Here is a 12786-nt window from a genome sequence, read left to right as displayed (position 1 = left end):
GGTTGTTAGTCCCATCAATAAAACACCAGAGCGAATATTTTTTTCTGATGCAAGCGCATGTGCAAGTGCAGGCTTCATACAAGGGGACATTTTAGAGATTGTACAGAACATGTTTTCAGAAAACGAATGTAAGAAAAGTTCCACATGGAGAGAATTGAAATCAGTACAGTTTATTTTAGAAAGTTTAAAAAATCATTTAACAGGCAAACTTGTTAAAATTTACAGTGATAATCAAAATGTCATTCATATTTCTCAAGCAGGTAGCATGAAGCATGATCTACACGAATTAGCTGTAAATATCTATGATATTTGCATAAGAAATTGTATTTCATTAGAAATGGAGTGGATCCCAAGAACAGAAAACGTTCAAGCAGATTATTTTAGTAAAATTTTTGATTATGATACTTGGTCTATCTCTGAAAATATTTTTCAATTGCGCGATAAAAAATGGGGTCCATTTACAATCGACAGATTTGCTGACGATAAAAATAAAAAAGTCAAGAGATTCAATTCAAGATTTTGGGTTCCAGATACCTATGGTGTAGATGCTTTTGCTTTCGACTGGTCATGTGAAAACAATTGGTTAGTACCACCTATCGGATTAGTATCTAGAGTTTTAAATTATATGATAATATGTAAAGCAAAAGGTGTATTGATAGTACCAAAGTGGAAATCAGCATTATTCTGGCATTTGTTGTGGAATTACGCAGAACAAAAGTATTATGATTTCGTGAAAGAAGTCATAAAATTTAATATGCCGACAAACTTTTTTAAGAGCGGTTCGGATAAAGCAAGTATTTTCGCAAAGTCACCATTCAATTCAAACGTTTTGATTTTAAGAATAGATTGTGTATGAATTATGCTGAAAAATCGATGCATATGATGAGTGTGAGCAGAGTGGATCCAGTATAATTATGTAGTTCCAGTAGAATGCAGCTGATAATACAGTGACGGTGTCGCAGTTTATAGGTACATCATGCAAGCATATGATTGGCATGTGAAAGATTCAGTTATGAAACAAACAAGTTGTTCCAGTAAAAGTATCAGTGATAATTTAATTCTGTTAAAAACTGTAGTTGCCGGAGAGAAGCAGAAGTTAAAAGTTCCTGATTTGACGCAGCAGCATTTTGATTCAATTGTTCCAGTACATGTCTTAGAGATTTAGAACTAAAGATCTACTTTGAATCATTCATTTTTATAAATTTGGGAAATTAACAAATGTTTATACGGTAGTAGTTTGGTATTAAAAAAAAGTAGTAATAGCAGATTGTTGTAAAAAAAAGGTTAATGCATGATAGTAAGCTAGCAGATGTTTTTTTTATATTGATATAATAGAAATGAAATTGAAAGAATAATTTAAATCAAAATTTCAGGTGAAGTTTCATGGGACACGATACAACGATTCACATATAGAGATAAGAAATTTTCTGGGTACGATGAAGAGATTCTACAAATCATCAAGAGCAGCAAATCAACATCGACCAACAAAAAATACAACGGATATATTTCAAGAAGTTCAAAGAATGGTTCATCGAAAATCATTGTCAATATCTACCCGAAACTGTTACATCAGTGGCCGTGTATTTAAATGGATTAGTGCAACAATCAGTGTCATATTCAGTTTTGTGTGCTCATTTTTATAGCATTAAGTGGTTTCACGATCTAAGCTTGTTAAAAAACCCATGTGACGACAAATTATTCCAAATGATGATGGAAGGAGCCAGGAGGATTCTTGCAAGGCCTTCCGTTAAAAAAGAACCAATTACTGCAACGCATCTACAGAAAATCATCCAGAAGTTCGGAAATGGTCGTTCACATTTACCAAATGTATAAGATTATGTACAATTATGTTGTTAGCGTTTGCAGGATTTCTACGCTATAGTGAGCTAGCAAATCTTAAAATGTGCAACGTAAAATTTCATGACAGTTATGTGATTGTGAATGTCGAACGCTCCAAGACCGATGTTTATAGGCGTGCAAATAATATTATAATTTCAAAAACAGGTCATTCCACATGTCCAGTTACTTGGTTACTGAATTACATAAAGCTTGCTGATTTGAATTTCAATTCCGATCAATATATTTTTAGATCAGTGAGTTATTTTAGATCTAAGAAAGTGTACAAGCTAGTTGTGAGAAATACTCCTCTTTCGTACACGAGAGCAAGGGAAATTTTTCTAGATGCTTTGACAGCTTTTTGATTAAACAGGAAAGAATTTTGTCTTCACAGTTTACGTAGTGGTGGGGCAACGGCCGCAGCGAACAACAATTTACCGGACAGACTAATTAAAGAACACGGGAAATGGCGTTCTGACATTGCTAAGGACGGATACATAAAAGACAACGTTGAAAATCAATGTGTTATATCTAAAAATTTGGGAATATAAATTTATAACCATTACATTATATATTGTAAATAATAATAAACAAATAAAATAAAATAACCATAATATTTTACCCTTTGAATCGAGGTTATAGCGAGTACCATTCCTAAAATATGAGTTCTTTTCATTACTATCATACTTAGAATATAATTGTTTTATATTCGGACGAACATAGTGAGGGAGAATATAAAATATCCTACTATACGGTGTAAGACACTGTAATTAATTATTGTCATCTCCCTCGGGAGATGACACATTAAGTTCGTTTTCCGGAAGTGAAGTCCTAGTGTAAGCTGCCATTGCATCGATAAGCTGGTGGTCTGGCAAATGACCTGACGATGACACGATTTCTAAATATAGAGATGTAAACAAAACTGAGCGTTCTGCCTTATTATTACAAAATGGTCCATCTTAAAGTAAAACTACACAGGGTTCATTAGGATAATAGAGGTTAGACTGCTGGGGTGGTGGTCTTCAAAATACACATAAACATTGTATCTAGGTTATTGCGTAAAAAGTTTTCCTATTTCCCTTGGACCATCAAAGAATGGAATGATAGTCTCGGCGAATACACCTGACACCTTTAGGTCTCAGGTGATCATCTTCTAACCATAAGTAAGAAATATTATTAATATTAACCTTTCAAAGTTTTAATTTTTGGTCATATCATGCGCACCAAATTTGCCATAATAATCAGCTTGTTGATTGTGGGCAATACTTGGCAGAAGCAGAAACGATGGTCAGCGCGCGGGGATCAAAATACACAAAACGTGGCATATTGAATGTATAAGCCAAGGCGTGGATCCAAGATTTACTGACGAAAGAAAACAGTGAAAACATTCACGTTAAATGCGTATATGTAATGGCAAATACTTAACTTTTATATGTACTTACTGCCGTATATGAAAAATAAAACAGAACTTATTCAAAAAAATAAATTTCGAAGAAAAGAAATTTTACCTAAAAGCACAATTTAAGCAGAAACATAAATTAATGTCTCTGATTTAAGTAGCTCAGTGCTGCAGGCATTGGAATAAAAATAGTAAAGAATCATTTGAGTATTTTCTCGGATGTCTTCACTATTCTTTTTTTCTTTAAAATTACTCCTGCGGAAAAGTTTTAGGAAAAACACAATTTTCTTGACCTGGCTCAGGTTTTTTAAGGATTAATAAATAAAGCAACTTATCAATTTAATTCTTTATGCAATTCTAATTTGCATTTTTTTGTTAATGGAAAAAAGTTATAAAAAAAAAATCACTCCTCGTATTCTTGAAATAAAGCCAAAATTATAAAATGTGTGTCTCGTGAAACAGCGTATAAAATCGATGTTGGTAGATTGAGGTTCTTTTCAGTGTGCCAATACTTAATTTTAAATGGTAACTTTTCAATTTTATAACCTTTCTATGCATGCTATTTTCCCACAAGCGTATACGTGTACATGTACTTATATTATATAAACACAATATAGCGTTAACACATGAATCTGCATATTGGCAGCAGAAGGATATGATGCAGGAGTGTCTCAATGTTTTCCTTGATATTCCCAGTGGTTCGATAGCCAAGTCACTTCAGAGGATACGTTTAAAATAAGGAAAATCTTTGGAAATTATAATTGAGGTTCGGATTAATTTAAGTTAGCGCTTTAAAACTGCTTTGCTGTTGTAGTAGGCGACTACAAACTAAAGTCAAAAGAAACGCTAAGGTTTTATCCATCTTCATACAGAACAATTGTTTTATATCTAATTTTTACGAATATTACTCAGTGGTTAGATTTTTTTTTACAGACATTGTACAAAAAATATTCAAAATGAATAAAGCATATTTACAACAAGTAAAATAATATAGGCATGTAGCAACAGGAGGGTCGTCCCCCTTCCATGTTTTTCCCAAACATTAAAAATATTCATTCAAAGGCGCGTCCTTGCCCCATCTTCCATCTTTTGTTGCAGTATGGTACGTCAAATCATCCCATGGGAATGTACTATAATATAAAATATGTTTGTTGGAAAAGTTTTAATCCTCCCTTTCAAGAAATGAAAATGTGGAGTTTGGACAGCCCCTTTTTCCCCTTGTCAAAGATTGTTCAGATAAGTCGTCGATTTCCCCCCCCCTTTTTTTTCAAAAGCGATACTACTGCATGTAATAGCTGAAAAAATAATGTAACATTCCACTGTTTATTCTGTGACATTCATGAAGCCAAAGAGATGACATTTATGGCTTTCTGGAAAGCCAAACTTGTAAACATCTTAAATTGAATATTTTTCATTCTTTTCTTCTCTGTCTCTCTTTGCTTATTCATTCTGCAATCAGTCTTTCGGGTCCTAAACTTATGGACAGCGTAATGAAAAGGGCAGAACACAAATGATTTGCAATCGATGTCTGACTAAAAAATCTCTTCTGTGCACACACACAGTTTAAAAGAGAAAGTGAAAGTAAACGTGTGCAACTTTAACAAGCTAAACTTTGTTATTTCGTAAGAAATTTTCTCTGAGATAGCTCACGCGATAATCATATACATATTCTAAAATAAAATAAGAAGGATGAATTGCAAGGAATACCCCAAAACCTAAAATAGTCATGGAAAAAAGATTACAACCAAAAAAGAAGAAAATTACCGATCGGGGAAGGGGGGGGGGCTATGCAAATCCCACACTACATGCAGTCGTCAATTAATACAACACGGCAACAGTCCGATAATTAGTTTTATTTACACTTTGGGTTTAAGCACCCCCCCCCCCCCTTTCAATTAAGAGAAACCTAATACCATGAATACGGATGAAAATAATCATGCAGGTTTGAAGTGAGTTATAAATACACTGTAATACGTCTTTCAGTACTGATTTATGGCAGTGACACATTTTGTGATTACAATGATAGTCAAATTTTCAAAAAAAAATTATAAAGGAGTCCTTAGGATGATCAAGAAGTTTTGGATGACTGCATGTCAGGTTACGACCATATAGAGATTTAATTGTTTGTTTGTTTGTTTGTTTGTTTGTTTGTTTGTTTGTTTGTTTGTTTGTTTTTGTTTTTTTGTTTTTTTTTTTTTTTTTTTGTTTTTTTTTTAAACACATAAACTTTGAATTGTAAACTTTGAAACTCTAAAATGTTATAATTAATATTTCTTTCCTCTCATGTTCAATTTTCAAATAATTTAAGTTTTCAATATTGTCATGTAGTTATATATATATATTTTTTTTTGAATGAGGGAGATTGATATGCTGTCCACATTTTTTTTCTTCTTTTTTGTAAATATTTATCCTATTTCTGTAGTTTGCTTAACGTAACGCAGCAAGTATTTTTATGTATTAGGTATGGCACAAACAGGTATATAAAGCACTATAAATCAAATTTAATAAAACTTGCAACATATATGAAGTGACGATAATAAAGGGGATGATTTTTTTTAGAATATTTATATAGTTCGGATACTTTACCAGTATACACATGTATTTAGATTCAATGCCTGTTAAACACATGTTTTTGCTGAAGACTTAAGTATTAATTTCTGAATATCCATCTGGGCTTCAACATTGTCTGAATGCTTTGGAAAAATATTGTACAGATTGGGAGTTACAAGTTAATATGGGAAAAACCAATGCAATGATTTTCTCTAGAAAAGCATCAGTGAATGATATGTATGGATTTTATTTTAAGCATAACATCGTACCAATAACAGATCAATATAAATATTTAGGACATGTGTTTCCATGCTAAAAAGGCATATTATGCACTGAAATCAAGTATACCTGGAAATAACAATCTTCCAGTTCAAGTTTTACTTAAACTATACAATTCAATGATTGTTCCAATTATAACATATGGATCTAAAATATGGATCACAGACTATAAATTAAATATTAAATCTTCAGAATGTTTTCCATTTGAAAAAATTGAAAATCATATTCTCAAAGATATTCTAGGTGTACATAGAAAAGCACCAAATTTAGCAGTGAATGCTGAACTAGGTTCTTATCCACTTTACTATTTATGTTATGAAAACATGTTTAAATATTATATCAGGTTAAAAAATATGGAATCAAATACCACATATAATAATGTATTTTTAGTATCAGTTTTCAAAGAGGACAAAGAGTTAGCTCTGAAAAAGGGTTATATTTCATGGCAAAGCAAGATTTTCAGTCTTCAACAAAAACTAAACTTGACATCTTTAAATATTTCCCATAAGGATTAGAGGTTTAAGTTAAATAAAACTTTTGTTGATATGACCTTTGAACAATTGAGCAAAATCTCATCTTCTAACCCAGGAAAACCTTATTTTTTTATAGTAAAATCTTAAACTGTACTGATTATAAATTGCAGGATAACGTAAAGTTTCCTTTGAAAAAGCATGAAAGATCACAGCTCACAAAATTAAGAATCAGTGCACATTCACTATTCATTGAAACAGGTAGATGCTGTAAACCAATAATCCCTAAAGAAAAACGTTTATGCTATGCTTGTAAATTATTGGTGGAAAATGAAAAACACTTCGTACTTTACTGTCCTGTGTCTTTGATTTCAACATTGTGATATTTTTTTATGATAAAGTACTGATCCCATTTGATTATAATACTACAAAACGTTTATGTATCTACTTAAATAAATGCTTTAAGCAGAGGAAACAATCCCAAAGACTATAAGGAATTGTGTAAAATTGAATTGCATGTAATTATGTTATAATATTCTTCTTTTTTCTGTTATCTGTCATTTGATTTCTTATTTTGACTGTATGTCAACATGGTGATGTCAATAAATTGAATTGAATTGAATATACATGTACTTATGCACTCAAAAATAAAACTGAGAGCCTCTTGTTCATATAAATATAGGGGGTTTTTTTCTTTTTTTTTCTGTCTTTCAAAAAATGTCTTCGAATTCCATATATACCTGTCATAAGATTTTTTTTTATCTAGAAGTCATAGACAAATTACTTATTGCAAAGGGATTAAATTTGATTTTTTTAATTTTTTTTTGTGCATTCAGTATTAGTCTTAATTGACAGTAACAGAAATCATATTTCTTTGGAATTCCATATACGACACCCAACTGTTTACTGCCAACTGCTCACTGCTTCCTACCAACTGCTCACCGCTTACTGCCAACTGTCACACATATTTGAATAAATGTTCATATTTCTATTGATATTTATGTGAATTTTCATAAAACCAGGCGCAGATTCAGGAATTTTTTACAGGAGGGATCCACGTGTTTAAAGATTAAAAACAGGAAAATAGTCATTTATTACTACTTTCAAATGAGATAACAAATAAAAAATGTACTTTTATCACTTTATCAATCTCATATGTTGAATTTACATAAGTTAAAACATACGGTGAGATTTAAGAGTCATTTATCCATTTTCATTTTCATGACTATTTGAAAATGGTGATGTTTACAGCCTGATTTCAATTGATAAAATTGTCTGCCCCCTTATGAAAAGAGATGGAAATAAGAGCAATTAACTTTTTGTCACTGGTTTTAAATTAAGTACTTTAAATATGAACTTTCCCTTGCATTCAAACAAGTTTTAATGTCCAAATTGCCATTTATATTGAATTAAATGGATGGAAAATGTAGACGGGAATCGAGAGTTAGTGTGCGTAGTTTTACAATAATAACAAAATTTGGCGGATTTACATGTACATTATAGGAATTTTTAAACTGTAAAGTCGAGGAAGGAGTAAATCGGAAAAAGGAGTATTTCCTCTTATAAACAAAACATTTAATTTCTACGAAAGCCCATTGAGCTCATTTTCGCAGATTTAAAAAATATTTTTTTTGCGTTATAACGCGAAATTTTCGCGAATAAACGCGAAATTAAACATATATAGTCATGTTACTCAGGAACCTGTGATCTTGACTGACAGATAAGAAACATGAACGCAGACCGGGACTTCTATGAATTTATAAATGACATTTCTATAGAAGATCTTAAAGAGAATTGATGCGAAAAATGGATAGATTAGTGTTAAATTTGCATTTAACCTTAAAACCCTACTTATTAATAAAATGAATATTTCTTTTAAGATTTTATTGTTTTTCACTCGTTGAATCCAAGAAATTCTTTATATATATATATATATATATATATATATATATATATATATATATATATATATATATATATATATATATATATATATATATATATATATATCGGAAAGTTCGTGGACCATGTAAATCTTCGCTATACTATCTTCAAAAAATTTAAAATGAGCACATTATTATATGTTAAAATATTTATTTTGTTGATGTGTGAAGTTTCATTCCATGTGATTTAATAGATTCATGTTATTTAATTTTAAAATCTACATGTTTGGTACCCACGAAGCAAACTCAACAATATTGTAACGTCAAAAACATAGCGTCATGAACTTCTCAAAAATATTCTCCCTATACATGACCACGTCGCGCAATCTTAAAATACGATTTTGTATTTCAAAAGTGAGTCAAAATTTGTCATATAAATTTCACATTAGGATACTCATGTGATGTGACACAATTGTTCCGAAAAATATACAAATTTACCTCGATCATTGTTGTCAAATTTCTGATATCTTTAGGTATTCAGTGTATAATAACAATATTTTGTACCTAATAAATAAATGGTCCGATATTTTTAATCATGGTAGCATTTTGAAGGTGTTATTAAATAAAAATACTCCACCAAAGGAATTTACAAAATTTTGATTATTATCAAATAAATTTCACCTTGAATTTTATATTGAAGTCTGTGGGCAGCGCAGGTTATATTAAGATATTGTAAAAAGTAATTTGAATTTCATACAGATCTCTCGGTGAAAATTTGCATAAACTCTCTCTTTATTAAAATATGAAATAAAATAAATCATTTACAACAGATATTTTGACAAAATTAAAATTTTAATTTTTTGTCAAGGGCAGATAACTCTTCAAAAACTTGCATAAGATGCAAAATGACCAACTTTTTTCATGTTATCAGTCATATGAATTTGGTTCATTTCCCTATCATTGTTATCTAGCAATGCATTTTTAACTAGTTTAAAATGATTAAAAATTGTTCAGAATCCATTCATTATACACTGAATACCTTAATCTTATTTCAACTTCTATAGAGCGTGTTAAAAATGACGCCGGTGTAACGACGAAAAGTAACCTTCGTAGAATATTGACCGGGGATCATTTTTCTATGTAGAAATTTGATCCCCCCGGTCAATATTCTACGTAGAAAATTGACCCACGTTTTCGTAGAAATTATGGCCTTTGGGTCATTTTTCTCCGTGTGATTGTAGAAAAATGACACCGTAGAATAATGACCTTGTCATTTTTTAATAAAATATGGTTTCGTAAAGAAATTCTTTGTAAAACAAATACATAGGGGTCATTAAAATCACGAAGTCTTATTATATGAAGTGTTCATTTCTAAAAGCTTTAAAGTTTAAATAACAAAATTAAAAGGTATTACTATACTTTACGTAAATAATACAAGGTGGTTTATCCCATTTAAAGGAAAACATAACAAGGCTATAATAATGTTCTTTGACTATTGAACATTTTCGGAATCTCAGACACCCGACAACTGACTTCGGACTGCGGACTTTTCACTTAAAGGAACGTTTCAAAAAGTAATATGAATGATACGTATATATTTTATTGAACTCGATAATAACATTTCGTTCTTATTTGTATATACATTGTGTATACAAACACTTATTAGTAGTAAGGGGCAGGGGGCGTGTCCCCACTTTTCGGAGAATACTTTTTTGCACCCTTTCCCGAAAGTTTGATTCATTTTACAAATTAATAACACCTAATTCCCAACGACAAATAGATAAACAGGGATCTTCAAGAGCTAAGAAAATTTTATAAACTTACGTATCTTTTTATTAATAATTGTGTGTCACTGAAGGCACAATCTTTAATTAAAAATAGAATAAAATTTTGTCAGAGTGGTTTATGGCGTCACTCGAGAAAAAAAGATTATGTGATATTAATACAGAAATTGCTTGTAGACACACAGAAAGTTCCTTGTCGGAATACTCAGAATATGCAACAACATTACCGGTGCTTAAACATAATTATGTACAACATACCACAAGTGCAACTCTCTTCATACTCGACGTACATGTATTAGGCGCAGAGAAGAAAACCTAAGCATAAGGCTTTAAAACGACACCCGATTTTACATCTCTAATTCACAACCACATTACCTCCTAAACATAACATAATAACTTAATATTACATTCTCATTGGAAAAGCCAGCCAAATTATAGGGAGGTCTGGTATCTGTGGCCACCTTGAAACTTCCAGTGGGTACAGGGAAGAGCCTTGGTGGGGGTCCAGGGATTCAAGCTTCTTGATTCTGGGAAGTTGAGAGACATACGTTTTAATACAACACGCATTGATATTAAGATTGCATCGGTGTTTTTGTAATAAAAGATATTGTATATAGATCATGGCCAAGATAAAAATTATGGAGAGGATTACATGAACACTATGTATTAATTTCTGATGTATTCATACGAATCCATGTATAACAAAGAAATTGCTTAATTACATATGCTAAAAATTATTCTATATTTTGCACGTACATGTACAAGTATAATATGTATCAATTATTTTATATCATCTATTCTTAAAAAGATGAAGTGGAATCTTTAATAATTGTTTCTTCTTTTTATTCTGAGATTAAAATCGACGAGTAGAATCAATTTAAGCAATATACGAGTATATTTGTATTTTTTAAATCAATTAAAGCATTGTTTATACGTAGTTGTTGAGGAAGCCAAATATATAATCTACCATATATGAAAACTTTTTATCAATATTTTGTTGTTTATATATCCGATTTATTATAACAAAAAGAAATGGTTGGTTTCTATTTCATTTTAAATGAACCGATGTCTAAAACGTGTTGAAAAAATGTTTTCCATATGAACTCGAAAGACATCGAAATATTTGAACGACTTCATAATACAGAACAAGTTCTTAATAATTCTGAAAATTCCATTTACATGGATATGTATACATAACTCTCTTTTTCATCTCTTCTAACTTTTTTAACAATGCTTATCTAATTATATTTTTTTTATTTTTACCAAAATCAAATGGTAGGTTGGGTTGCAGCCCCCATATCCCCCTCCCCCTTTGGATCCGCAACTGAAATATCATGTATAGATAAATATTAATTAATATTATCAATTTATGCAGTGATTTGTTTGTAAGATGTCCCTAAATCGATTTTATAAATTTTTTCTTAATCTTGATAATTAATCTTGATAATTATGTCTTTTATTGTTGTCTGCATCCATTTCTAACAGATATCAGAGATAACGAGAAAAAGTTCTCAGTTCTCAGTACCCCAACTCTTTCCCCCCTCTTTTTATCCACTCTCCCTCCACCTCCCCTCTCTCTTTCTCCCCTTCCTCTCTCTCACTCCCCCTCTCTTTCTCTCTCCCTCCCCCACCCTTCCCCTCCATGTCTCCCTCTCTCTCCCCCTCTCCCCACCCCCTCTCTCTCCCCTCCCTTTCTCTCCCCTCCTCTCCCTCTCTCCCCCTCAATCCCCCCTCCCTCCCTCCCTCCCCGCTGTCTTTCTCCCTCCTCTCACCCCCTCTCTCTCTCTCCCCCTCTCTTTCTCCCCCTTCCTCTCTCTCTCTCTCCCATCTCTCTCTCTCTCTCCCCCTCCCTCTCTCCCTTCCCCACCCCCTCTCTCTCTCCCCACTTTCCCTCTCTTTCTCCCTCCCCCTCACTCCCCCTCCCCCTCACTCCCCCACCCCTGTCTCCCTCACTCTCCCTCCCCCTCTCTCTCTCTCTCCCACCCCCCTCTCTCTCTCCCACCCCCCTCTCACTCCCCCTCTCCCTCCCCTCCACTCTCTCTCTACTATTTCCCCACTATCTCCCTCTCTCTTTATTTTTTTTTTTGGGACCGTCTGACTCATTTATTATTATGTATTGTGAAAAAAAAAACTATATATGCATAATACGTAGATGTTTTAAAGTTATTTACAATAAAATTAATGGAAAAATTACTTATTCCAGAATAAAGACAAAATTCTTACTGTTAGTAGAAAAAAAATTATAAAATGTTTATTCTTGATCTTTTTACTTTAAATTGGATTTTGCAAATTTGTTTATTTTTGCAAATAAATGAATGTAATTTAAAATTATAAGGGCGATAACTTCAAACAACAGAAAATACTGCTTCCCTTTTGTTTCACAATTTGTTCATTGCGTTATATGTTTGCGCATTTAATTGTATACGCTTGGAAAACAATATATATCTGCTTACTAACGTGCAAGGAGCATATTTCAGCTTGAAATCTAAGCTGGATATTTTTTTTGTACCGTTATAAAAAATAGATGTGCGGCTAATGCCCTAAATTATCCTCATGCAGAGAGGAGGTTTATAAATATCCTTTAT

This window comes from Saccostrea echinata, unplaced genomic scaffold, assembly GCF_033153115.1.
Source record: "Saccostrea echinata isolate AGI-Se365-2 ecotype Australia unplaced genomic scaffold, CSIRO_AGI_Sech_v1 ptg000011l, whole genome shotgun sequence".
In the NCBI taxonomy this organism is placed as follows: Eukaryota; Metazoa; Mollusca; class Bivalvia; order Ostreida; family Ostreidae; genus Saccostrea; species Saccostrea echinata.
The sequence above is the reverse complement of the archived record's forward strand: the minus strand, read 5'-3'. Positions refer to the sequence as shown.